The sequence below is a fragment of the Acromyrmex echinatior genome, chromosome 6 (assembly GCF_024713525.1).
Source record: "Acromyrmex echinatior isolate Ae372 chromosome 6, ASM2471352v2, whole genome shotgun sequence".
Lineage (NCBI taxonomy): Eukaryota > Metazoa > Arthropoda > Insecta > Hymenoptera > Formicidae > Acromyrmex > Acromyrmex echinatior.
In genome coordinates, this window is record NC_141857.1 from 5,932,656 (window position 1) to 5,957,500 (window position 24,845).

Here is a 24,845-nt window from a genome sequence, read left to right on the forward strand (position 1 = left end):
TCCGAGACGTTGGCCCGAGGAAATTCATGCAAAGTGACATCTTGAGAACGTACTTCGAGGAGCCTTGTAATCGAAATTCCGAACATCCCATATACTCGCTCCCTGAATAACGCGATCCTAATTGCGTTCGGTGTATCACAACACGTTTCGTATACAATGTAGCTCTCAGAGGTGATGGGAAGATAATATAACCTTTAATATATGTATATCGAGAATACGTACGATAATTACCATTTATGTATATATATAGTCATCATAACGTGCAGTATTCAACGCGTCATATTACTTATCGTTTATTCGCTAATGGCGTGTAGCAATCTTAAAACTTTGATTTACAATCGCGTTTGTCACATCAGGATTAACATTGTGGAAGGGTTAAACCTTTTATCGCTCATGTAAACGGCAGATTCGTAGACGGCCATATCTTTCGTATCGAGAAAATCAATACCTAGTATACACGTCCGGAATACTTGGTTTAATATGCTTATACTCCGCTGGCGGAATCGCGGAGCCGTGAAACATGGTATTAACGGATACACCGATCCTTGATGGTAACAAATGATAGGAGCCTTAATGATCCGAGCACGAATACGCTCGCCTATATCTATATATACATCGAACGTCTCGACATGAGTGGAATCCACGCTTGTCCCTTTGATTGATTGCCTTTGTCACTTAGTCACCGTGAAAGGCTTTCGTGCGATCGTATCTTTTAATTACGAACTTAATTATCTTTTGCGTTTGCCAGCTTTTCTGTATTCGCGCGATGGCGAGAGAAATGGGGTCCGTATTTAAAGTCTTATTCCCCACGGACCACGAGAGCCTGTAATATCGTATTGAGTTCTGGTAGACTTTTACGTATAGGGTGTAATAAAATTTGATATTTACCTGCAGATAATTGCATCGTTATAAAATGCTTGCAACAACAGTATCGTGAGAGAATATGTTTCATAATGAAAAAAATACAATTAATCTGGTAGTAGATATATTTAGTGTGGAAAGTGTTTGCTTCACGTACACATATTATTGGACGTTATGTAGGAACACTGTGTATACAACGGAACATCATAGATATATCCAGGGTGTATAGGATACGGGTTACTAAGGCCCCCATAATGACCGCTGCAATCCTGCCCCCGCACACAATCCCATAATTAAATCCGTTAATCAAGGCTTACGGCTCGGACTGACCCTATCGACTTGGTTTATTGTGATCTGTGTAATCTATGGTAAATTAAGACGTACCGTCGTCGCACATCTCGTTTGCGTAACTAGAACTATTCGCCCGTTATTAATTTATCGAAGGCATTACTTCAACGTAATTCTGATTCGACGTAATTATAATCTCAGTATTATATTTGAATCAGATGATATATCACACGCTGTGATATCATCGCAGTGTGCATCATATGATGTCACGCATACACACACACACACACACACACACACACATCGCTTCAGAAATATTTTATAATAGATGATAAATATAGGATGTTTTTTTGTATCTATGTTAACATAACCTTGTTATTTTCAAGCTCAAAGGCACGTATATATCTATCGCAATTCTATTCGAAACTGCTAATTAAAACTTGAGCTCTCACGATTGCGCTAATTATTTGAAGATGATGTAGCAAAGTATATTTTGCAACAACTCGTACTTAGCGAGCGTTTCGAAAGGATTGCAGAGCTCTTTAGCGGAAAACTGAGGGTATACTCCGTAGCAAGTAAGTGATCTTTCATAACGAAGGCGCGTATCGCGCGCCAAAGTCCCTCCATCTTCAGATTCGCCTTAAAATTAATTGTCCGGCTTATCTCTCCGCCTCGCTTCCTCGTCTCGCACTTTATTGCTCCGAACGAGAGACGAAAAGGGACGAGGTTTAGCATCGATCGTGGGTGCCCACGGAGGAGACTTCTCACAGCGGGCCATCATCTCTATTTCTCTCTTTCTTCTATTTCGCCCTTGTCTCTCCGACATTTCATTGGCTTTGAAATGACAGAAGTCAAGTAGAGCGAAATACGGAGAACGCGGTTGAAGTGTAATTGGCACTGGAGTGTACTCGTCTTGGTTCATTAGAGAAAATATCTTCCCCATTGTCGAGGGGCTTACGTATAGCCTCCGAATATCTCTGTAGCTCTCTTTATCTCCCTTCTTTTTGTTATCCATCGTTTTTCCACATCGGGTACATTCTGTTGCTCTCGCACGCTGCTGCTTGCTTACGGGGATAGAATTATTTTTCTGTTTCGAGTGGATATAACGGTCACTCGATGCAACCGCCCTTCGGGTAGGTCCTCTTCTGTGCTACGTTACGCAGGCTTATTGTGAAAATATAGAAAAGCTTGTGACAGTCTAATCTTCTCGAGTGTCCCGAACGAATAGACCCTAATTCTCGAGTGATCTCGAAGGAAATTGACCGGGATAAGTATCCGACTTTCAATCCCAGATTTCAAATTTCGCATTTCTTTCGGTCATCTGTTTCCAGATCTTGGTTATTTATTAAGCTTGGAACTCTCATTCTTTACTTCTTTATTTCATGAATATTTTTGTTTATTTTACATCGAGCATTTATTTTTGTTAAGAATATTTGCCCTACGCAAATTATCTGTCATTGAATATGTATACACAAAATATTATAATCGTTCGATATGAATAACCACAGGCCAACCGGCACATCAGGGTGAGATATTCTCTAACCGCAACTTTGCCACTCGATTATTGCGCGACCCCAGAGGTCTTCGAGTGTGCGCTGTACAATGAAAACGCACGTTTAATGACCACCATGTTTCGCCAACAGCTTATTAACTGTGAAACGTTTCTGCACGCATCTCCCTCGGAAATTTGTTTACGTCTGACCATACGACAATGTGCGCGCTGCAAGCGCACAGCGAACGAAAGGAAAGGACGTGCGAGAGAGGGCAACGAAAGAAGAAACGAGAGAGATAGCCGTATACTACTGCGGCACACTTTTCGAGAGAGTCTCTGCGAGCTGTCGAGATGGAAAACAGAAATATACGGGCCCGCTTTGTGCGCAAGTGGAGTGTGCACATGTAAGAGGTCTTCACGGGCACAAGTGCTTGCTTCCACATACCTGCGTACTTCAGCTCCGCGAAAGCACCTGTTGAAACCCACGAGCTTTCAAACTCCATGCGTTCACTTCCATGCCGATTCCATGCTGCTTGTTCCGCATCGGGAAAGATGATCCGGTCAAACGATGATTCGCTCATTCGAAGCTTTGTCAGCTCAAGTACGCAGAGATATGTTCTCTGCGATAATGTGGTATATTTAATTAATTTAACCTTTCGCCGACAATATAAATTTTAATTCCGTCACCAACAAGGATCTTCGAGAAACAGGACAAATTTTTCATTGTTTCGAATTATGTAAAAATCTGAAAAAAAATTCTGGTTGGATTGTATTATACTTCCTTTTTAAATTTATCTATTAGAATTCGTAATTTTAAAATATTAATTGCGCCTTTAGATAGTCAGTTGTCGGTGAAAGGTTAAAGTATTAGATAGAATTGTAATCTTATAAGGTTTAATTATACACGAAGACGTTTTGTTTCGAAACACTGAGAAATGTAGAAGTAATTTTAGAATGTAATTTTTAGGAAAAAAAATTACTTTTATTTCCTTACGATAACGAATAAAAGTATCTTGTGCGTTAAACGCGTAAACACCTTGTATGTAGTACAAATATCTCGTCGCTTAGGCTCCCTCGTTTATGTTCTGTGATCCCCTCGACATCCATACCGAGCATATCCATACCGAACGACACGAGAGGCTGGCAGGCGCTCTCGTAAGAGGCGAGAGAGACTCTGATTATTTATAATCAGCCGGGGGCACCTGCCGAACGGCGTTCCCATGCGCCCTGAAATAGCACCGGTGCCACGAAGGGTCACCCACGTTCGATAAAAAGACGAACACGAGTTGTCGCATCTGACACGTCACAAGGTGGTGCCTTTGGCCGAAAGAGTACGTGTGTGCTAAATATAAACGGTTCGACCATGAGCACCCGTTAAAAAAGACGAAACCACCGTCGCGTAAATATAGCACGTCTCCCACGACGTGGTCGCGGCCGCCGACGACGTTGCCGCTGCCAGATAGGTATATTTTCCCGTTTGTTTAGCATTACTCACTTTGGTCGTATCTGAAACTGGAGGAGCTCATCACTCCCGACAGCGAGTGCGTTTACGAGATGTATTATTGATCGGGTTCCTGGGATGGTTGCTCTAAAGCGCGCCCAAGATCACGAAAAGCGTTAAACCCGGATGACATTCAGGGGAACATCAGGCTTCCTTCATAAATCAAGCCTTGCCCAGCCGTGGTTATTTATTTTAGTCGAATGTTTAGTTCACCGGTGGCGCCATGCGCACCACTAATTACGCAACATCGTTTTATGATTCCTCTACGGTTTATTGTTTTTCTTTTTTCCTTAAAGAAGAGACATCGATGCTGTGAAATCTAAAAATGGCGCTGTAAATCGGCCGTGTCGCGTGAAACAAAGCACGCGCCGCAATGTTACGACACTGCTGACGATTAGCAATGAAGTTTGAGTAGTTGAAATAACATGTTAACTTTTTGCCTACAACATAAGCTTTAACTCTTTCGTTTTAACAATAGAAATTTTCGAAAAAAAAAAAAAAAAAAAAAACATTTTGTGGGTTATCTCCGTATCTCGATCCATTATCAAAATGCCGTGAATATTGCAGTGAGTATTGTAAATATTCACTTCATGAAACATTGGCATTTTAATAGTGGACCGAGACATGGAGATAACTCATAAAACGCATAGTTTCTGTATGGAAGTCTCAAAAGTATTATAAATAGCACATTTTTTATTGTTTTAGATTATATAAAAATCCGAAAAAATTCTGGTCGAAGTTTCAACAACAAGTTTTTACCATCGTAGAAGTTGCATTTATTTTACTTATTTTTTAGATTTAAATTTATACCAAAATTCACAATCAAAATATTGATGCCTCGAAAGACTCCAATTGTTATCGAAGAATTAACCATGATATTTTATCATGAATATGCATATCATTTTCTGTTTCTTGATGTAACATATTATACTTTGCGATCGAGCCGCTTCCTTAAGCATGCGAAAAATGCGGAAAAGTGTCCACGATGAATGATACCTTGAAATGTCAAGGATCTACAATAAATCAAACTTTTCGCAGACTGCGGCGGAGTTATAACTGAAAAGTAAGAGTGGTAGTGCGTCAACGACGACGCTTCAAGGATGATGTATGGCGGTGCCAAGATAAAAAGAAGCATCCCCCCGAATTCTGATATAGATTTTATTGGGGAGTAAACCCGGTCTACGTGACGGCTCATTACCCAGTTTCGTAGTGGACAGTCGAAGAACGGTCATCCCCTTGCCGTACGTCGTACTCACACACACACACACACACACACGTACGGGTGTGATCAGGAAAGAGCGGTGGACACACGAGCAGCCATGTGTTACGGTTTCATCCCGGGATCCCCTTTTTGGTCAACCATTCGCATTATAAAACCATAAAACGCATCATTTTCGCAGCCACCGTCGTCCTTCATACGTGGGCCATGTGTCCGACACTCGTTTTTCAGAAAAATTGCCACTGGCGAGAAGTCACCACCTCCCCTTCCGAGGCGCTTTGCGCCGCCATCGGATCCTCGTCCGTCTTCATGAGGGTCGGGGTCCAAATGGATAAAAATTGCTCCGCGAGTTAGCTGTTTCCCGCGGTTGGCGTACGAGTGTTACGGGAGTTTCAGCGATATTTTTTTTCTCCTTTACGCGCTGCGGTGTGTATCATCCTCCATTTTTATGCCGGGGCAGTTTATGCCACGTATAGATAAGGAAAGCGAAACAGCCGTTGATGTTTCCAGCGGACGTGTTGACGCAGAACAGGCACGGGTCTTATATATGCTCGATCTGGTTATTATCTTCGCAGCTGTGCTGAAATATTACGGCTCTCGAGGATCACGAGCGAAATTTGTAATCGGGCCGCGAATGAAAGTCTCTTATTTAAATTGACGAATCTCGTTAATCGTGTTTTTCGCAGTTACATTTGCCATGTAATAACTCCTTGCGATGCGTTATTTATGATTCACGGCAGGATGAGACTTAAACGATTTTACAGGTCAGACTTAATCACGCTAATATAAGATTTAATTAAATCACGGCATTTACAAATAGGAAATATTAATTTGTATCATAATATATACGTGAGGAAGAAGCTACCTCTAAAGAATTAAAATCAGATGTGATAGATTTCGATGAAACATCAATTTGGGCATATATAAATGTTTAAATAAGCGATTCCGGATAATGAAAGAATTTTTACTGACTGAGTGAAAGATATTTTCTTCCAAAGAAAATATCGAGTTATCTAATCCGACGATGTGTTTGCGGACTCCATTGTGAGACGACGGACAAATTCGGCTTTGTCCCGGCGATTCCTGACTGGTCTCGACGGCGGGAATCAGATTCCCGAAAAAAAAAAGAGGACAGACACCGAAAGAGGTTAATCCGCCCGCGTCTCTTGTAGAGGCTGTCTCGGCTATAGGCAGTGAGAGACCTGAATAGAATTAATATCTAATTGTTGGTGCGCGTGACGACGAACGCGTTGTTACCACGATCTCTTTCGGCGATGGGCTCAAAGACCCACCCGGCCGAAGAATGGTAGCCTTAACTAACTATAGACTCCTTGGACGACATAATCTCTATCCTAACATGCGAGGCGAGTGTGTTCCTTGCCGCTAAGTACACATTCAAGCACGCCGTTGCCCTCCTCTCGCCCGCTTTCCTCTTGCGTTCACGCTTGCGCGTGCATCGGTAACGGTGTCACGCGTGTATAGACGCGTGGTGGGTGCACGATTCATTCGTATGTGTAAGGAAGAGGGAACATGCGCGCCCGGGTACGCAGGCGAGAGAGCTGACGATCTTTATGAGTCATCGTCATTCGGATAAAAATACCGGGGCGCTTGTACAAACAGTTACCCTCCGGGTGTCTTTTCGGGCGACGCCATGTCGCCAGGGACAGGTTCACACGGCACTCGACGGACCAGGTGGCCTCACCTGAAAGACCCGTGATTCCCCGGAAGAGAGCCACAGTCCGATCTCTCCTTTCTTTAAACGGCCAGCCCCGGAGGATTAGGTAATTCATCGTAACGCGAACACGCGTTACGGTCTAATAATGCATTTCGAAATCAAGCGCTAAGACCGTCGTCGTCATCGTGATCTATATCGGTGTAGCTATATCGGTGTATTTTATAAAACTGCAACATTCACGCTCGGTCTGTTAAAGCAAGGTAAATTGAAAGATGGATTGATCAATAGCGAGTGAGCGAGAGAGAGCGAGAGAGAGAGAAAGGGGAGGGACATCTAGTATAGACAGAAGCGACTGCATCGTTAATATCAATTAACAACATAGTTTCATTTACCTAGTAATTATGATTAACTTTTAAAACAGAACTATTATCTCCTCAATTATTATTCTTATGGACTAACCAATCTAGTCGTAATATTTAATAATACATTCGAAATCATTGTTGATGTGTTATAACATTGTAAATCATACGCAGGATATTGCGGAAACTATATTAAGGAATAAATCTAGTCGTGCAGATGGAAACAAGGTTAATAATTGATATTTACTAGCAGTATCGTCTCCTTCATCTGTTAGTTTTGTTTGGATGTAGTTATTACTCCAACACGTGGTCTTGCACTTTACTTGTGCATTTGCTGTGGATTAGCTGATTTCTCATAAGCTGAGCATATGAGTTAAATGTAGAGCTTAGAGCGAATTACCCGGCTGCTTGTTAGTATTTATTAGCGACATAATTTCCATCGTCGCGCCGACCTAAGTAATTCTATCCGATGGGCGTAAAACGGTTTTGAGGGAAATGTCAGGGCGGTGTTTACCCGCCAACGATTTACGAAGCATTAACTAATTGCGACGACACGTCGAGATCGCGTTGAATCGCGGAGTTTGCGCTCGTTCGCGCTCGGCACCGTTGATCGTTTATCGCTAGTTATTGTAGACGGTAAATTATCGTAGAAGTACAGGTGTGCGCGGCGAGGCGGATTAAGCCGATGTACGCGATATGTCCTATATATATAATTCTACGGGCTATAATTCTGCGCGAGAGATGCCATTTTTGTCGCTCGGTCGTTCCGTAATCTCAGGTTTCGTCGCCATCGCGAGAGAACGGCGCGGATCTTACAATAAATCTCCCGAAACGAATCCTTCTGCGCGTGCGGCTTCCTGCGGTAGTCGATGCTGCGGGTCATTTGTCAAAGAGCGCGGGCAACTAAAAGGATACAAGCGACGCCGAAAGATCATAAACTCAGCCGCGTACCGTTACGAGTCTCTTATTCCGGTAAAGCGCGTGTATAATAAATAATAACAGTTGGAGGACACACATTCTGATCTACAGGATCTACCGGCGCGGTGGGATACTCTATCGAAAATACACATGCGTAAAGCGAGGCTTTTGCGCGCGCAAGAGAGAGAGAGAGAGAGAGACCAGGTAGATATGCCATAAATGCACGACGCGACAATGCCCGTCGTTTGACGGTGATACTAATGATCGGCTCTCGAAAGCGATAAACCGATACAAAGGCGACGGAAAATCGGTGAAATTGAGCAGAACGGATATACCGCCGTGAGGCTTTGAAACGCCAGTTTCCGGTCGGCTAGACATGCTCGCTCGACTCCCGACTTTAATGATGGGAAATGACGGTTTATGAACCGACGACGGGGTTTGATTTATCTCGCGCGCGCGATTCGCCCAATCTCCCTCAGAGGATACGGGATTCGCCCCGATGTTTGTACTTTCAGTGAAAAGGTGTTGCCATCCGTGCTCGCTGATTCGAATTGAGTCGATATCTGACGACGTTTTGAATATCGATTAGGGCGCAACACCGCGCCCTTCGTCTACGCTACCAAGTTTTGACAAACGAACGATGTCTGTCACGAGCCTCGTAAAATAAACGACGTCACTGTTTAGAGGAGTATTACGCGCATGTTGTCGGTAATACATTTTCGGATAAGCGTTGGTCACTGACCCGGCCGGATATATCAAATTATTCGACCGTCACCGACATCTGCGACCGATTTTCCAGTGAAACGTGTAATTATACGCGTCGGGATACGCGGGAAAAAAGCTGCTTATCGCGCTGGCAATAAATTTCATTTGCGCCCATGATTAAGGGCAATTATTATTTTATTGCGCTGAAAAGGGACACAAATGTTACGCACAACCCTCTAGGACCGTTTCGATTTTGGCTACGAAGAGCGACGGCGATTTCGTGATGCAGGCTAATAAAGTTGCACCGGCTAATTTCTCTAGAACCCTACGGGAAGAATCGACCGGTTTGATGCAAGGGGGATCGTCGTACTACGAAACCACCTACGGCGAAGGAAATACGCTTTTAGGCCCACGAGGGCGTTTAGATTCCAATCTAATAAATACTTCCTTGCAGACCTTTCGGGGGTGAAAACTCAATGAGTTAATGTTTCCGGGATGAAAAAGAGAGAAAGCTTCCTTCTTTTGTCCGCATTCGCTTGTTCACCTGTCGAATGTCATGTACATCAAATATCAGGAAAAATATTATAATCAATTTTGAAAACGTATTGACTCACGCATTCGTTTAATACCTTCGTTTTATTACCACCAGCTAAGAAAACATCACACATTTGATACTGTTTTCTCAGCGAGTGGTAATAAAACAGAGACATTAAACGAATACATGATTCATGGACGTATTTATAATGTTTTATTAGATTGTAGTGCTCGCATGTAGGATATACTATGGAAGAGAAACTAAATCTAGTTACATAAATGAATTACGAAGACTTTAATCGATATTCAGCTAGCAGTATAATCCTTGCATTTGATAGGTTCGACGTTACCTATCGCACAAATCGAATTTTAATCATCGAACGTTATTTTTACTTTTACAAAATCGCTGCGCAATAAGAATTTATTATTTTCCGATTAATTAATATTTAACGCTCTAATAATCGGCTTTGTTTGCCGTGTCTGATCGGACGAAAGAGAAAAGGGGCAAATTTAACGGGGCCTCCAAATGACATGGAAACAGAGATTTACGGGCAATCGACGAATGGCACCGGCGATCGATTTACCGGAGGATCAATGCGTTCGCGACGGGCCATTATTATCGCGGCGAAATATACGCGAGCTTCTCCATCACTCCCCTCCATCTGTGCTTTTATTTTATCATTCCTGCCCCGTCGCGCGAACGTATCGTGGCACCCATACAGATCCACGATCGCCATAACTCACCCGCGGCAACCCGTTCTCCTGTCCGTCGTGACGCAGTTTCGCAACGCGTGGACTCCGTTTTCCGCCGTCAGTTACTATAATACTGTATACTTATCGTCAATCGCAGTCGCGATACGTTATAATTCCGCCGGCGACTTTACGTGAGATCTCCACGGCATTCGTGCATGCAGGACGTCTTAAGACAGAAAAAACGTAAGACAGTAAGACGTAAGCAATAAACGAATTGGCCAATCACAATAAAGAATATATAGCAATAACTTTACGTTCTCTACCGTGATTGGCGATTTGCTTATTGTATATGTTTTAAGCCCGGTTTTTCATTATCTGGTTAACTTGTGATTAGGCTTAATCTGATGTTTCAATGGGCTTCATCCATAACATCATCACAGATGAAGCCTGTTGGATAAAACATCAGGTTAAGCCTAACCACAAGTTAAGCAGGTAATGAAAAACCGGACCATGCTGCCTTGGGCTTTAAATCACCTAGGGGTTTTTCGATTAACTTGGAATCAATTCTTCCTCTCTCGGACAATATTTTCTTTCCTAATTTATTTTAATTTATTCAATTTTTGGAATTTATTTTAACGTTTGGAATTTATTTTAATTTATTTAACTCTCTCGAATATTTTTTCATTCAGAATTTAATTCAGTTTTATTTATCTTAGCGCATTATAGAATTTGTCACGATAACTATTATATAAAGGTGACTGATTATATGTATTTAGAAAAGTAAGAATCCCTCATATTGTGTAAATATAGATAAAGAGTAGCGAAAGAGTAGCTTGGGAAATCTGACACACCCTGCAACACACGTACGTCCTGTCACGTTTTTCGTTGGTCACTTTTCTGCGGGTAGTCACGGTTGCTGAGTCAAACGACCTGGACACGTGCAACTTATTGTTTCCTTTTATTATGGTTTTTATGATACACACCGCCTATAGAAGCTTGATTTGCTCTTTTACGTGCGCATACGCAGAATATCTCGTTACTTGACAGTAAAACTTAACAGCAAAATTGTTGAAACTAATGAATGTGGACAAGAGAGGGCAATTCGTTTTAAATTTTTCGAAAGATGAGACTCGGTTTAAAATTAATCAAAGGGTACCTTCCTGTCGGACGCTAAATTTGCGAAATTTATCTTGTGTACCTGATCTGCCGTCGTTATTGCACGGGAAAATTAGTTGCGAGCAAAGCAGTATATAATTGCGCTTTTACATAGAAAGGATGTTATACGAAACCGCGGAAGAGAAGACCTGCGATGCACACGTACAACATGATAATTGTGCGCTGGATGTTTTGATTGCGCTATTACGCATGCAGGGGTACTTATATTTCATAAGGACGTGCGTCTGAAAATGCGACGTGACAGCTTACCATTAGGAAACTCTGTAACAGTACAGTATAAACGAGTACAGTGCTCAGCATTAATCTAACGGTATTTCATTTGGAATGATTTGAATGTGTCGATTTATTTTCATGAAAGAAGTACAATGTAAATACAATATAATTTTAATATCTGCTTCAAAAGTGACATAATTCAAGAAGTTTAATATAATTAAATATTACTTTTGTCATTTACGATTCACAACCCTTAAGAAATCTTTTTTTTTAAATTGTGATAATTTTTTTTAATCACCCTTTTTGAGTTGTGATGATTTTGACGTTTCTTTATGAAGTTAAGTCAGTTCATTTTGATGATTGATAGGGTAATGTTTATTTAATTTATTCACGGTAAAAATTCGAAAATCATATCTTTGATTGATTGAATCGCGCCATTTTATGGGAATCTTATTTAAAAGCAAACGATATTTAATATTTAACATTCAAATTAATTTATAGCGTGCAATGTGGTTTCTATTAATTTATTTTTTAAAAATCTCAATTTTTGTACGATCCAAATTACAAATAGCGCGGTGTATATTAAGTGTCTTATGTCCACGTATCCATTCGCGATTTCTCTCTCGCGTTTCATGTATTAATTACACGGAAGCCGTTTTGCGTCACTGATACCAACGACTCCTTCCCTTTGTATTCACGCGGCAGCCGATTGATGTCGACCTGAAAACGCATTGAACGCCCTCGACCACCCTCACTTTTCGCTCGCACGAAAAATCGCTCCAGCAGCCGTGTCCGGAAATTGCGTTTTGTAATGCTTCTGGCTACGGCGTTCCCCTTGTCCCTGCCCGGTCACCGATCTCGAGAGTGAAAAATATAAAAAGAAGAACAGAGGACGACACCGGACGGCCGGTCCTTTGTACACGCTGTGTCGCGACCAGTGAAACAATACGCGCTTTCGGTATAAATATGTTCCGCGCATCACAATAACCATCGTACTCACTGGACGAGTAACTTTCGTCCGCGAATCCGTACCTGACAGCACGGGCAGACAGGAACGTGCGTAAGGTCAAAAGATGACCGTCCTTTCGATCGTCCGTCCGTCGGCGCTCCCTCGTCGCTTCGCTATAAAGCAGTCACGTGTCTGCCAATCCCTCCCGCGTCTATATATGAGGGTACCCACCCCCACCCCCCTATTCGCCACATCGTGAATAGGCTCTATGGTGTTTCGGAACAGAGATGCTCTCACGATGGGGTCCTGCTGACTGCCCCGATGGCGTGACGCGGTGGTGTGACCAGCAACCACCGCTCACTCATTAACGAATAATACCGATTCCGCAGCACGCCTACCTGCGAGCTGTGCGTCATACCTTCCCTTAATTTATTAAAATCACGTGGGAGAACGTCTGCACTCACGTCCTTCCGACGGGAGAGTCAGCTCCCTTATCGTCATCGAGCTATTTCCGGAGATCGCATCTCGTTAAACCCTCCGCTTGTGTGTCTACGATGTGTGTTCGTCCTCTACGTCGTTTACATGCTGAGTCTGAGTTTCCATTACGTCCGTAACAATTTTGCAAGTCATACTTTAGATCCGATAGCATATCTTACTTTCAAAATCCTGCTTTAAATCTTGATTAAACTTTCAACATTTAAATCTTGATTTTTAGATACGAATCGACACTACGTATGCCTGATATATGTTAATAATTACATTTTATGAAATTAATAATACTTAATTATCCAATTAAATGCATTATTCTAATCGACGTTTTATTCCATTTCTTTCTTTCAATCGCCATTTAGCATTCGATAAACTCTTGAAATTTATCATACAGCTCTTTGACGTCGCGACTCTCGGCAAAAAAAAAAAAAAAAAAAGAAAAAAAATTTATACCTGCACATTTATACCTGGTAAGCGAATAAACGACCACAGGATATATAGCGCTTAACTCTGATACACCGGGAGACGGTAGTCGACCACGCGTTAATCTCTGTTCATTTTTCATTTTCCTGCGGGTCGCGCGGTACTAGCATTCGAAGAGGGTATTGTCGATGAATGGATCCATCCCGGCGTTAATGAGAGGAGAACAAGCGGCGTCTATTCAGGATTGCGGTGCCATAATACAGCCAGGTAAACGGTCGACCGGGGCCTCGTTTCGTACCTTCAAGGCAGATATTATCGGCGAGAGGAGACACGGAAAGCCTTTCCGTCGGAGTAGGTCGAAAATGACGCTCGTTTAATGCGCTCCACGGGATGCACTTGGTTGCACTCAACCAACACACGTACGAGACACGTTTTGCGTGTGCGTAACGCGCAAATGGGCATGCCTGTGCAAACGTCGGGAGGGTGAGCGTAGTGATATAAACACGGGAGCGGGATTTTTCTATGGCTGGTTCGGTGGCACGAAAAAGGGAGTTATGCCCGATAAGCATCGCGGCTCTCGGGGCTGCTCCGCTCGTTTATCACGTTTTTATCGTCGGGGCGTGATTACCTGGGCGCACTAGAGACGTTAATTTGCATTTCCTGGCCTCATACGTCGCGCGGAGTCGCGATCGGTGCAACCGGACGCGGTGAATACTCGGCGCAATAAACGGGATCGAAAGAAGCGAAGACCGGTCTTCGCGTGTCTGTCTACTTTGTTTTACGATTCTCGAGGAAAAAGACGAGTGCGCGACGTCTCTCGAAGCGCCGCCCTACCGATGTTTTTACGCGTTCCGCTTGTCTCCAATATTGTTATTAATACCGAGGCGAGTATCAGTAATTAAAAATTTTAGGATCCAATTATCTTTATCTGTCGTCTCGTATCCTGAACACGCTACCGTATGTACCTTAACGAACGTCATATTTCACGAGTGGTATGATTTAGACTTAGATTCGCCTCGGACAGATTTTATTGCGAGCACAAATTAATTTATCGTTCCATTACTCCTTTGAAAGCATTTCCCTATTAGCGCGATATGACTTCGTCTTCATAAACGAATCAACGTAGAGATTAGCCTTGGCGTAAAATTATAAAACTACGTTCTGCGCCACTGCGTGCTTATTCGCAGTTGAACTATAACTATGAAAGCATATCTTAACGAGTTTTCCTAACTGGAATTCGTGATGGATCAGTTTCATCGTTCTCTTATATATGTATATTCTATATATGTATATTCAAAGAATTGAAATTTACAATATTCATATTAAACTATTAATTCTAATTCTAAAATCTCTCTTCTCTCTTGTTTATCTCGACATCAAAGACGAATAAGCTGTCGGACGATTCATAGCGTGGACTTAAAATCCGTAAATCAAGCGAAGCAAGTCATCGGTCCTCGTGCGACAAGGCACGACCAACCAATCGCATTATCGACGTCGAAGCGCCAGTTTAAGGAAATCGTCGACGATTTCTCTCGACTCTGGATGCAACGGCAAATACATAGCACGTGCGAGCGTATCTCGCGGGGTCGATTTCGTTCCGTACGACTGCTTGAAAAATGCTCGAAGCGAGTCCCTCTTGTTCTTGGCCTTTCTGCCGATGTGAAAAATTGACGCAAGAAAATTCTGACGCGTCGCGATTTGTCAAATCCCTACTAGGCCCGGTGGACAGCGCTTCTCTCCGATTCTTTTCCCTTCATCTTTTTCTTTTCTCCCGATATCAATATCATCAACATTCGCATAAAGATACGCGGGCAGAGAGAAAGGAACGGTTATACGACGGGGTTTTAGGTTTCAAAATCATTGGGGTGAAATTGGGGTAAGCCGATACTGCTTGGGCTACCCCCGGCAGCAGCTCTTCTCAAGGGTGATGCGCGCTGGTATACACTGGTCAATTTGAGCCCCACATGTCACTCGGAAGAAAGGAATCTGGAAAATCGTGCCTGGAATCTCCCGTCTGTTTATAATGATTCCGAGTGAAGAGATCCGAGCGTTCCTTCCTTTCAGGAGCGTACCTTATTTATTGCACACACAACTGGATACATCCGAATCTTTTCATCACACTCTATAGGATCTATTTTTGTTTGCATACATAATAATACAATATTGATGTGAGGTTGATATAACATGAATAGGCGAAGGATTTTTCTTTCTCTTTCTCTTTCTCTCTTAAAACTATCCAATTCCATTAACTTCTAATGATTCATTCTTTCGTGTGGCTGCCACGCGCAACTCCTGAATTTTGCTTATACGTCCGGTTTCGAGTTTCACCTGGGAACGATCTCCCTTTCGATCCCTTTTTTTCTCTCTGTACAGCTGGATTCTCCATCTCCAGAAAATGAAGATAGACAGCGTCCACGTGTCGAACGTCGGTTCCATTCATTCCATTTGTCTCGCGATGACCATTTCCATCGTGCGTGCTTCATGTATGTTCGTGTCGAAAACCTCATTGACAGCTGGCTCTGTAAATTGACGAGCGTCAATTAGTCGTGACCAATCTCGTGATTTCGCTAAGATACGTCGGTAGGACTTGTCTCACGGTACTTAGGATTGTTCCAGGAATGGCTTATCGCAGGCCGATTGTTGTCGACCAGTCTCTCGTGATTGGCAAACAACAGTTCGGTGATCGCGTATTGTCAGTCGTAGAGAGCATTAGCTCTTCCTATTCTATGGGAACTGACCAGTGGTCAGTTCGGCATTAAACGTGATCCGTTAGTAACAACCGTATTAAATGTCATTCATCTTTGTCACCTTTGTCAGTATTTACTTTTGTTCGCGATAGATGATCTTTTCACTTTCTAGTAAAGTATGAGGAATCGTTGTTGAAGGGTTTTTACGCTTGTCGAGCACGATCAAGATGTTAACGAGGGTATTAAGCGGTGCACGCCATTTGGACGATTGGACGCGATTCGGTTCTATTTACAGTAGTTTGAGGGTGTGCTCGACAAACACAGAAACGAATATTCGCGAAAGGTGACAAACGAGCAGATTGCGATTTTTGTCAACGTCCATTTTTGTGGATTCTATTTGCAAAATCCCCGGTCGGAAGCCAACCGATTGTCTGTCAGACTAGTAGACTAGTCATCTCGGGGTTGTGCGACATAATAACGAAATATTTGGATAATGGAGATCGGGGTCTTTTGACTCACACAGGCGAATGCCCGTCGGCTCGCAGGATGAAGGCGAAACTCAATTCCCCGATATCTGAATACCAGCCAATTATGCGTGATGTATGAAGGGTGCGTGTCATATGTATATTTTCGTCATTTTCTCCGCGCACGAATTTGAATGTCATCTCCGTCTCCCGCTCATTCTTCTCAATTTATTCCGGCGCGACACTGCGAGCATCCTGCGAGTCGCGGGATGATTTGCATTTTCGGAAAAAAGAACCGCGCACGCTTTTGCAAGTCAGATGGCCGATATCACACGTGCGGCGTCGTGATAAATCGTTCCTCCTTCGTTCTTTCAATTCGTTCGCACGTCATGATCGAATAACGGTTTCGAAATTGATATCATCAGGGATGAATGTAACGTTTTCTCGATGCGCTCACTCGCTTTTCAAACGAATATTCGCGATTTGTATATTGTGAGTTTTCATTTATAATTTCATATTCATTTTGTAAGATGGGCTTACGCCAGTAAGAATAACTTTATACTGTATATAATATATATGTATATAATATATATTGTATATATAAAAATAATTTATAATTGAATTATAAATTTCCTTTCCTTCTCTCTCTCTCTCTCTCTCTCCTTTTTCTCTTTCCGTCTGTCTCTATTTCTGTCTCCTTCTCTCGTTAAAATCGAGCAATTAAAACAGAATATCAAATTGGTCGACGGTCTGTTTTATTGTGTAAGACGAGCAGAAAATGTGTGCGACCGCTATCGTGTGTAAAAAACGAAAAAATCGCGCACCACAGGTTTATTTACACGTTTCAGCGAGATATTAATACAAAAAGAGAATATCAACGATGCACAGTGATGGACAAAGTCAGAAACACATCGACTCCACGTTGTCGAGCTACAGCTTGTATTTGCACAGGAAAATTAAAGCTCTGTTTACGGACCGCGTATGTTCTCGGTTGTTGAAAAGATCGGACGAGCTCGTAGCCGTGGGCATGGTTACGTTACCGCTCTGCGATATTCATAGAGAATATCGCACGCACGCAGTCGTACGGTCCGCAAACGTCTATAACATATTCCGTGTGATCAATCCCCTTTTGATCTGTCTTCGGTCACCGGCCAGTAATTGCTCTAAAACGCGCGCCAGTCGTCGACAGAGTTTTAGTTTGTCATTTTCCCTCCGGTCACTCCATATATTTCCCATGATTCATCGTTCGTTTAATGATTAACGAGCGGACACAGTTTCCCATTTTTTTCCTTTCGTCCTCTTGTATCGTACACGTATTCCTGCTAAACAATCGTTTCTTTTTTTATACTCGATATAAGATTAATCAGTCGTGAAACGAGAGGCAAAACTTTTTTTTAGAATTGCGACGTATAAATCACGCGATGTTAAGTACAGCGAATCATCAAAAGCGGATCCTTATCGGGATGAGATATTTCTCTAAAAAGAACGAGATCCCCTATGGGATTTCATCTTTATGTCGTCTGAGATTTTTATAGGTATATAATGTTTCCAAGGCGGTTCCACGACGTTCCATTGAAAACGGCTCCTTTGATCTCTCGAGACCTTATTGAATAGCGGAGCCTGATTGGTAAATTTCAATCATACCTTATTTTGTCAATGTTAAGGAAAATTTGCAATTACATGGATTAGGGGAGTCTCGTATACACTGAGTTGAATTAAATTACCGGAATTGTCAAATATCAGCAATATGAAATTTTTTTTTGAACGCTATGTGTAAAAAAACATGTAACGTAGTTGGGTTCTCAATTTTTCTATATTTATTCGTAAATTTTCTTTTTTTTTTTTTTGTTATATCTTCATTTGTAGTAAATCTAAAAAGATTAAGACGGAGGAAAGCGCATACAACTGTTATTATGATCGCCGTTGGATAGTCACGACCAATAGTTCCGTGCTAAGGGGTTGTAAGAAACCTGCTGTTAGCATTCTCTTGTCTCCCTTTTTATCTTAACCGACAACAGAAACATTTTCTTCAGTCCTTTGTCATGTCAGGTGTGCGCTTTTTTCCTAGACCGTGTAACTGATACAAGCGCGAAGCTTCGTATCGCTCATAGATTGTAAATTATTTTTTTTACGCCTTCTAACGGCGCCGCGACGCATTTGACGGAGTGACGCTGAACACGCATAAGAGTGCTGGTAGTTTTAGTGATAGATTGTGCCGTCGAGACACGATTATACTAATGCGTTGATAACACGACATGAATAAATCCCACGTCGCGAACAACAGTTAATCAAGTCAACAAAAAAACGATATTTGCATTCTCGCCAAATTATTAATCCGTCGTGTCATTTTACATATTCATACGTTATTATAGAATCTAATTATCCTGTTATTATATGTATATTACGAATAATTTAAAAATCATCTATGCACGGAAAGAACTGATTACGTTCAAACTGATTGCTAGAATATTCAAACTTTTTACAACGTTGTTCATCATGCTTAATTTTCCTACATAATTATTTTAATAATCTGACAAAATTATTTTTAGAACTATAGCTACCTAAATTTTTAAATACTTCAGCAAAATCGTTCTTTCTGTGTGTATTATCAATAGTAATTATAATTGCATAGTATATCTCTTAAACAAAATCACTGTACTTACATAAAATAAAAATAATACATAAGCTTGTGTTTATAATGTTAGAGAAAATTAATTTCGCGAAACAAGGACAGGCGATATTCAAAAGATGTCCCTAGCACGATCGTTATCCCTTATCTTCTTTCAACTCGCAACGTCGACAGGGATGTACTCGCGATTTACATGCGAATTGTACCACCCTTTCCGGACGGCGAAAGGTAGCGAAAAGGGGTGGTAAGTGACACGACGGACATCGCCATTACGACTAGCCAAGTCGCCCTTCGCTATTTACCCTCGTAGTTTAAGCTGCCCCATAAAGATTCAGATAGCACTGGAAAAGGCTCACCCTATATAACGTGGCATTTTGCAGCGAGGCTTAACAGTGGTTGAACGCTAACTGCCGTATGACAGGTTAGACGAAAAAAAAAGTTTGCCCCTTGCCTCTCTCTTGTTTCAACGTTTCTGACGACGGGGATGACATTTCGTCGCAAGATTTCCTTCTATCTAATCTACCAGTTGTCTCTTTCCATCACATGGGAGTGGCATCGAAGAGTTTCAATCAATGAAACCATCAGGTGCATAATGAACTTGGTCGTATGGACGTTTCCGCACTTTTTAGCGCCGAATACAGATAAACATCAATTTTTGCGGAAACGAGGTGTAAACACGGGGTAATAAAAATAATAGCGTGGGGGAAACAATCTGATTGCAATCTTTTAGGTTGTCATTTCGGAACAAGTACGACAAAATACAGGGTATGATTGCAGTACATTGTATGTTCGTCACGAGGAGGTACTTATTGTGTTCTAAAATGCAAGAGTTGCATGTATCGTTTTCGACTTTAATTGCAAAAAACGCTCGCCCTTCTAATCGTGTTAATAACAATAATTTGCTTCCAGTCTACTAAAAGGACAAAATTATAGAATCCGAAACAAGATATATATTTGTTATTCAGTCGTTTCCTATTTTATTTCTCTTTCTCTCCCACTGCACTTTTCGTTTTCCGCGATTAATTATCGGAGCTTTCTGGATGCGTGTGAGCGCGCGACAGGTTGTCGACGTGCGAGAACGTTGTAAAGGGTCTCGGCTGCTCCACCCTCGAGAGGGCAGTCGTGTCTGACATTCTGCTGATGTCGGAATTTCCGCGACAGCATTTTTAATCACGCGAGCATTTTAGCGGACGCTCTAATATAGGAGCAATGCGGTTATGCATAGTGATGAGAGTGTACTACAGGGCTGGTCGGGCCGAGTGACAGTAAGCGTGAAATGCTTCGGCTAAAAACTCCATCTGTAGGCAAATTGTTTAATTACTTATGATATTGCCAGGGGTTGCGGTGGCGGCTCGGAAATTCGGACCGATGAGACGACGGGATAAGGGGGTGGTTTTAACGAAGAAGCGAGAGACACGAAGAACGATGAGAAAGTGAATGAGAAAGTGGTAATGGGAAGAGGGAATACACAAAGTTCCGTTGGAACAGAGCAAGTCGATTTTAATCTATGCGGACAGCGAGCTCGGCTTCCCGTTAATTTCCCAGAACTGTCGGCCTCGTTAAAGAAATTTAATTGCGCCAAGTGCGATTGATTAAACCATAGAATCGTTTCGGTGGAGATTGAAAAGAAGCCAGTCGCAATGTAGCAGTCGTTGCTCGGTTTCCTTCAACTTTTCGAACTTATTTCATCGTTTTCTCGTTAGACGGAGGACGAGTAACGTTAAAATTGTTCGAACGGAAAAATGGATTAACTCTAATATTTGCAAAGTTAAACAGAGAGCAACGTGCGTTTTCTGACGTCTATTTTTCAAGGCACTTTGTTTTATCGCGTACATGCATTATTGACTTTTATGTAAAATTGATACGCGTTGCGTTAACGGAAAAGCGGCCACTTCATCAATTTTACCATTTTTCTTTCCTTTCTTTTTCTGTTATCATCATGTTTAACGAGCGGCTCTTATGTTACACGTGAAACACTCCGATGCGTTTAGCATGAAACGAGAAAACTGTAGCGTGAAACGTGAGTGGACCGCATTTTGCGTGCACCCTCCTTTAATGGAAAACATCGAATTTTTCCCTGTAAACACTGAGCATCCATCGCGAAACTCCATGCATCCCTGAGAGACTATCAATATGCCAGGGTGATTGCTCTCTATTCGCGTATCACTCGCCGGTCTATATAAACGCGCTGCGTCATATTTTGCATGCGCAACCGTTCTCTCAAAATTGAATAAAATCCATTAAAGTCCCTCGCGAGGATATTTTCCAGCGGCGGTAAATGAGCGGCGGTCCAACCTGAAATTATTTTGGCATAATAACAATAACATTCTCTAAAATATAATGTTAAAAAAATTTAAAGTTTCTTTTTTCTTTTCACGGAGCCATTTCGTTCAAATTATAAAATTTAAAAAGTAATATTATGATTTATTATTTTTTCTTTTCATGCCTTCAGAGATATTTGAGAAGCTGAAATATTCCTTTATAGGAACAGCAGATCTGTATATTAAATTATGTGATGTATAAACCATCGCGATATCCCAGACAGAAAGCCATATCAACAAAGACCGAGACAAGGCACATCACTCGCTATGGATAACCACAGACATAGCTTAGTCTTTTGTCAGAAGCGACGCCGCGGAACCTACCAACAATAGACTCCATGAAGTCTCCATGGCCCGTCGATTATGATTATGAATAACCGCTGTGGCCTCCCTCGTCGTAATTGTTAATTAGCCCAGGCATTTCCAAACTCCGCGGGAATCCATTCAGTTCAATGTTCTCGGAGGCACACGGTAGTTTCTGATTCGACGATGTACGAGCGAGAGCTAGCTCGCTGGCTCTCGAAGTTACCTCGTGATTTAACATGAGAGCCACCCTTGTTTGCGCAAGTATTCAGTCTTCCGTCTCTCTCACTACGGAAGTTGAATTACCCTTCGCACGAATATCGTATCTACGAGAAATGTTTGCGTAGAAACGCGAACAAAGTATATCGACCACGAAGTGTATTAAGTACTTACACTTTTAATTTACGATTAATTTATCTTGATATATAATTGGAAGCATCCGCGTTATCAAAGCGCTTTATAAATTTGTAGAAAGTTTGTCACAATTTCTTTTCTCTTTACCGGCAACAGGACGCTCATTACGCAGGTTAGAAGGGTCCGATGAAACGGTAATTGTTTTTAATCACTTGGTGGGTGGAAGTTCGTTGAAAGGGATGAGAGTCGGTGGCGGTTAGCCGGAAACCATCCCTCGTACCCCTACTTTCACTTAACGTCGCGGCGCCTTTTTCTACCCTTCCCCAGGATATTATAACAGTAAAAGTACATGAAAATGAAGTGCGTAATAAATCAATTAACATTTACTTAATTATCGTGCATTCGTTGCACTTCCATCAATTCGCATTTGATTTGACTACATCTTATGCTCTTTAGAATTGGATTGTTTTTACTTCCGATGGAATTGTAACACGTATTATTTGATCCAGGCACGCATTATGGAACTATTTAGAATAGATTCTGATCGGAATCATTTCATTCTCTCTAAAAAAAAAAAAAAAACGGAATAAAAATGTAAGAAATGATTGAACAATTTCGATCGGAATGCATTTCGAATGGTTCTATAATACGTGCCCAGGAGCCATTCGTAAAATGACGTGCGATGAGTACATTTTGGCTTATTTTGATAGTCGATCATCCCGACAGATTACGACACGTGCCGATGTAATACCGCATGCGCGCGCGAGTAATCTTGCGGTGCGTTTGTTATTTCATTCGGACGGTCTCGATTTCTTTTCGTAATCGTTTCCAAACAATACATGTTTGCGTAGGAGTCGATGAGCGCCGCGTGCATCCGACAGCGGTAATAGACGGACGGACGCGTACACATAACTACCACGCGCGTGTTTACATTAATTTCTCGTAAGTGCGGCGGGGCAGCGCTCGGGAACGTTCGTCTAATGCGACAGCGAGAGCGCATAATTTGCATTGCGTCACGGCACCGCAATACATCGGTAATTGTTGTATTTATTCCTGTATTACGCGCCGGTCGCGTTTCACCGGGGCGGTCACTGGTTTACGACACGCACGACGCGCGGCGTACAACGGACGGAGAGATTACGTTGTAATTGGCCTTTACAACTGCGCGGAATAATCGAACTGTGCAAATGTCGCGCCGATAAATTAACGCCGCCGTCTTCATTCAATGGAATTGCGCGGCTGGAAAATGGATTCCTACGGTACAATACCGTCGATGGATGAACACGAAGAGCGTTCATCTACGATAAATCATGTAACCTGATTACTCTTGAAGTTCGTTGAATTAAATAAGACATTTACCTTTGTTATGCACGTAGAATCATACTGAAAACAGAATCTAATCGCAAATTGGAAGTGGTAATAGATAGTAAATTTCGCAGCTAAAAGAATATCGTTGCTGGTATATTAAAAAAATAAATCAATTTGCTGCTTGATAATATTACTTTTTGAAGTTTATATTATCTCGAGAAATATACGTAAGATAGTCGTAACTGCTATTTTATCGCACAGACATCTCGTTAGTCCTTATTGAAAGAATCGGATGGAACGGAAATCGGTATAAGAAACCTCGATCTCATCTCCACAGTCAATAAAGTCGAACAGAGCGTGTTGTAACGCGAGAAGCAGCACGACGGGAGCTGATAGGAGGGTAGAAGGGGGTCAGAGTGTAATATACGTTAGCGAAACTGACAAACAAGGCTCGTAACGGGTTTTACGCGCGAGGCAATTATCAGAGTTGTCAGGCAGTCGGTTTAACGCCTCCATTTATGTGCGTATAAACGCGAACGGGAGTCGAACCCGCGAGTCCAATGAAATGTAAAGCCCAGGATGCATTAATCCCCAAGTCGTGGCCGCACCACAACGCTCGCGTCGTTACAAAATGCCATTTTACACCGCTCAACCGAAATTTACTCCACCCATCGGGCTTGTTTAATCCGAATCATACCGTTTAACGATGCGATCCATGGCTAGTGTCAAACGTATCCAACGTCGGTCGACGATTTACACGATACACGATACACGACGTATATATGTATATATGTATATATTACAGTACATGTGTTTCGTCTATTTCGACGATCCGTTATACTTTCACTGACCGATATGAATTTCTGATGGACGAAGTCTCGCGATAATTTATCTCTGCCTCATTTATACGATCAACAGTTATTTCAAGTTAAATCAGGTTATATATCATAATTTTCTCCCTGTATTCCGTATTTTGTAATCAACGCCGCAAAACGTTAATTGTTTATGATGCCTGTCGAGTTTTCATTAACTGAGGTAACTTTTCGATCAGCGAATAATCATGATAATGCGTTAGAATGATTTTATGTATGTTTAACACAAATATATGAGTGTTATTTTAGATTGCAATAATACAATAAGTATAATTTCGAATGGCTAACAATAATTTTCTTGTGTAATGTAGAATATAACGTTCGGTTTTCATCTGAAAATAATATTCTATATTTACCGACGATTTACTTTTTGCTAAACGTCCAGATAAACTGTATGTATCGCTGTAATTAA

The 24,845-nt window shown here is 41.9% G+C and overlaps 1 protein-coding gene across 5 annotated transcripts in view; it reads left to right on the forward strand.

Annotated features, from left to right (window-relative positions):
- Window positions 1-24,845, forward strand: part of LOC105154034 (uncharacterized) — a 205,930-nt gene that overhangs the window by 131,801 nt on the left and 49,284 nt on the right. The gene's annotated exons all lie outside the window — the stretch shown is intronic.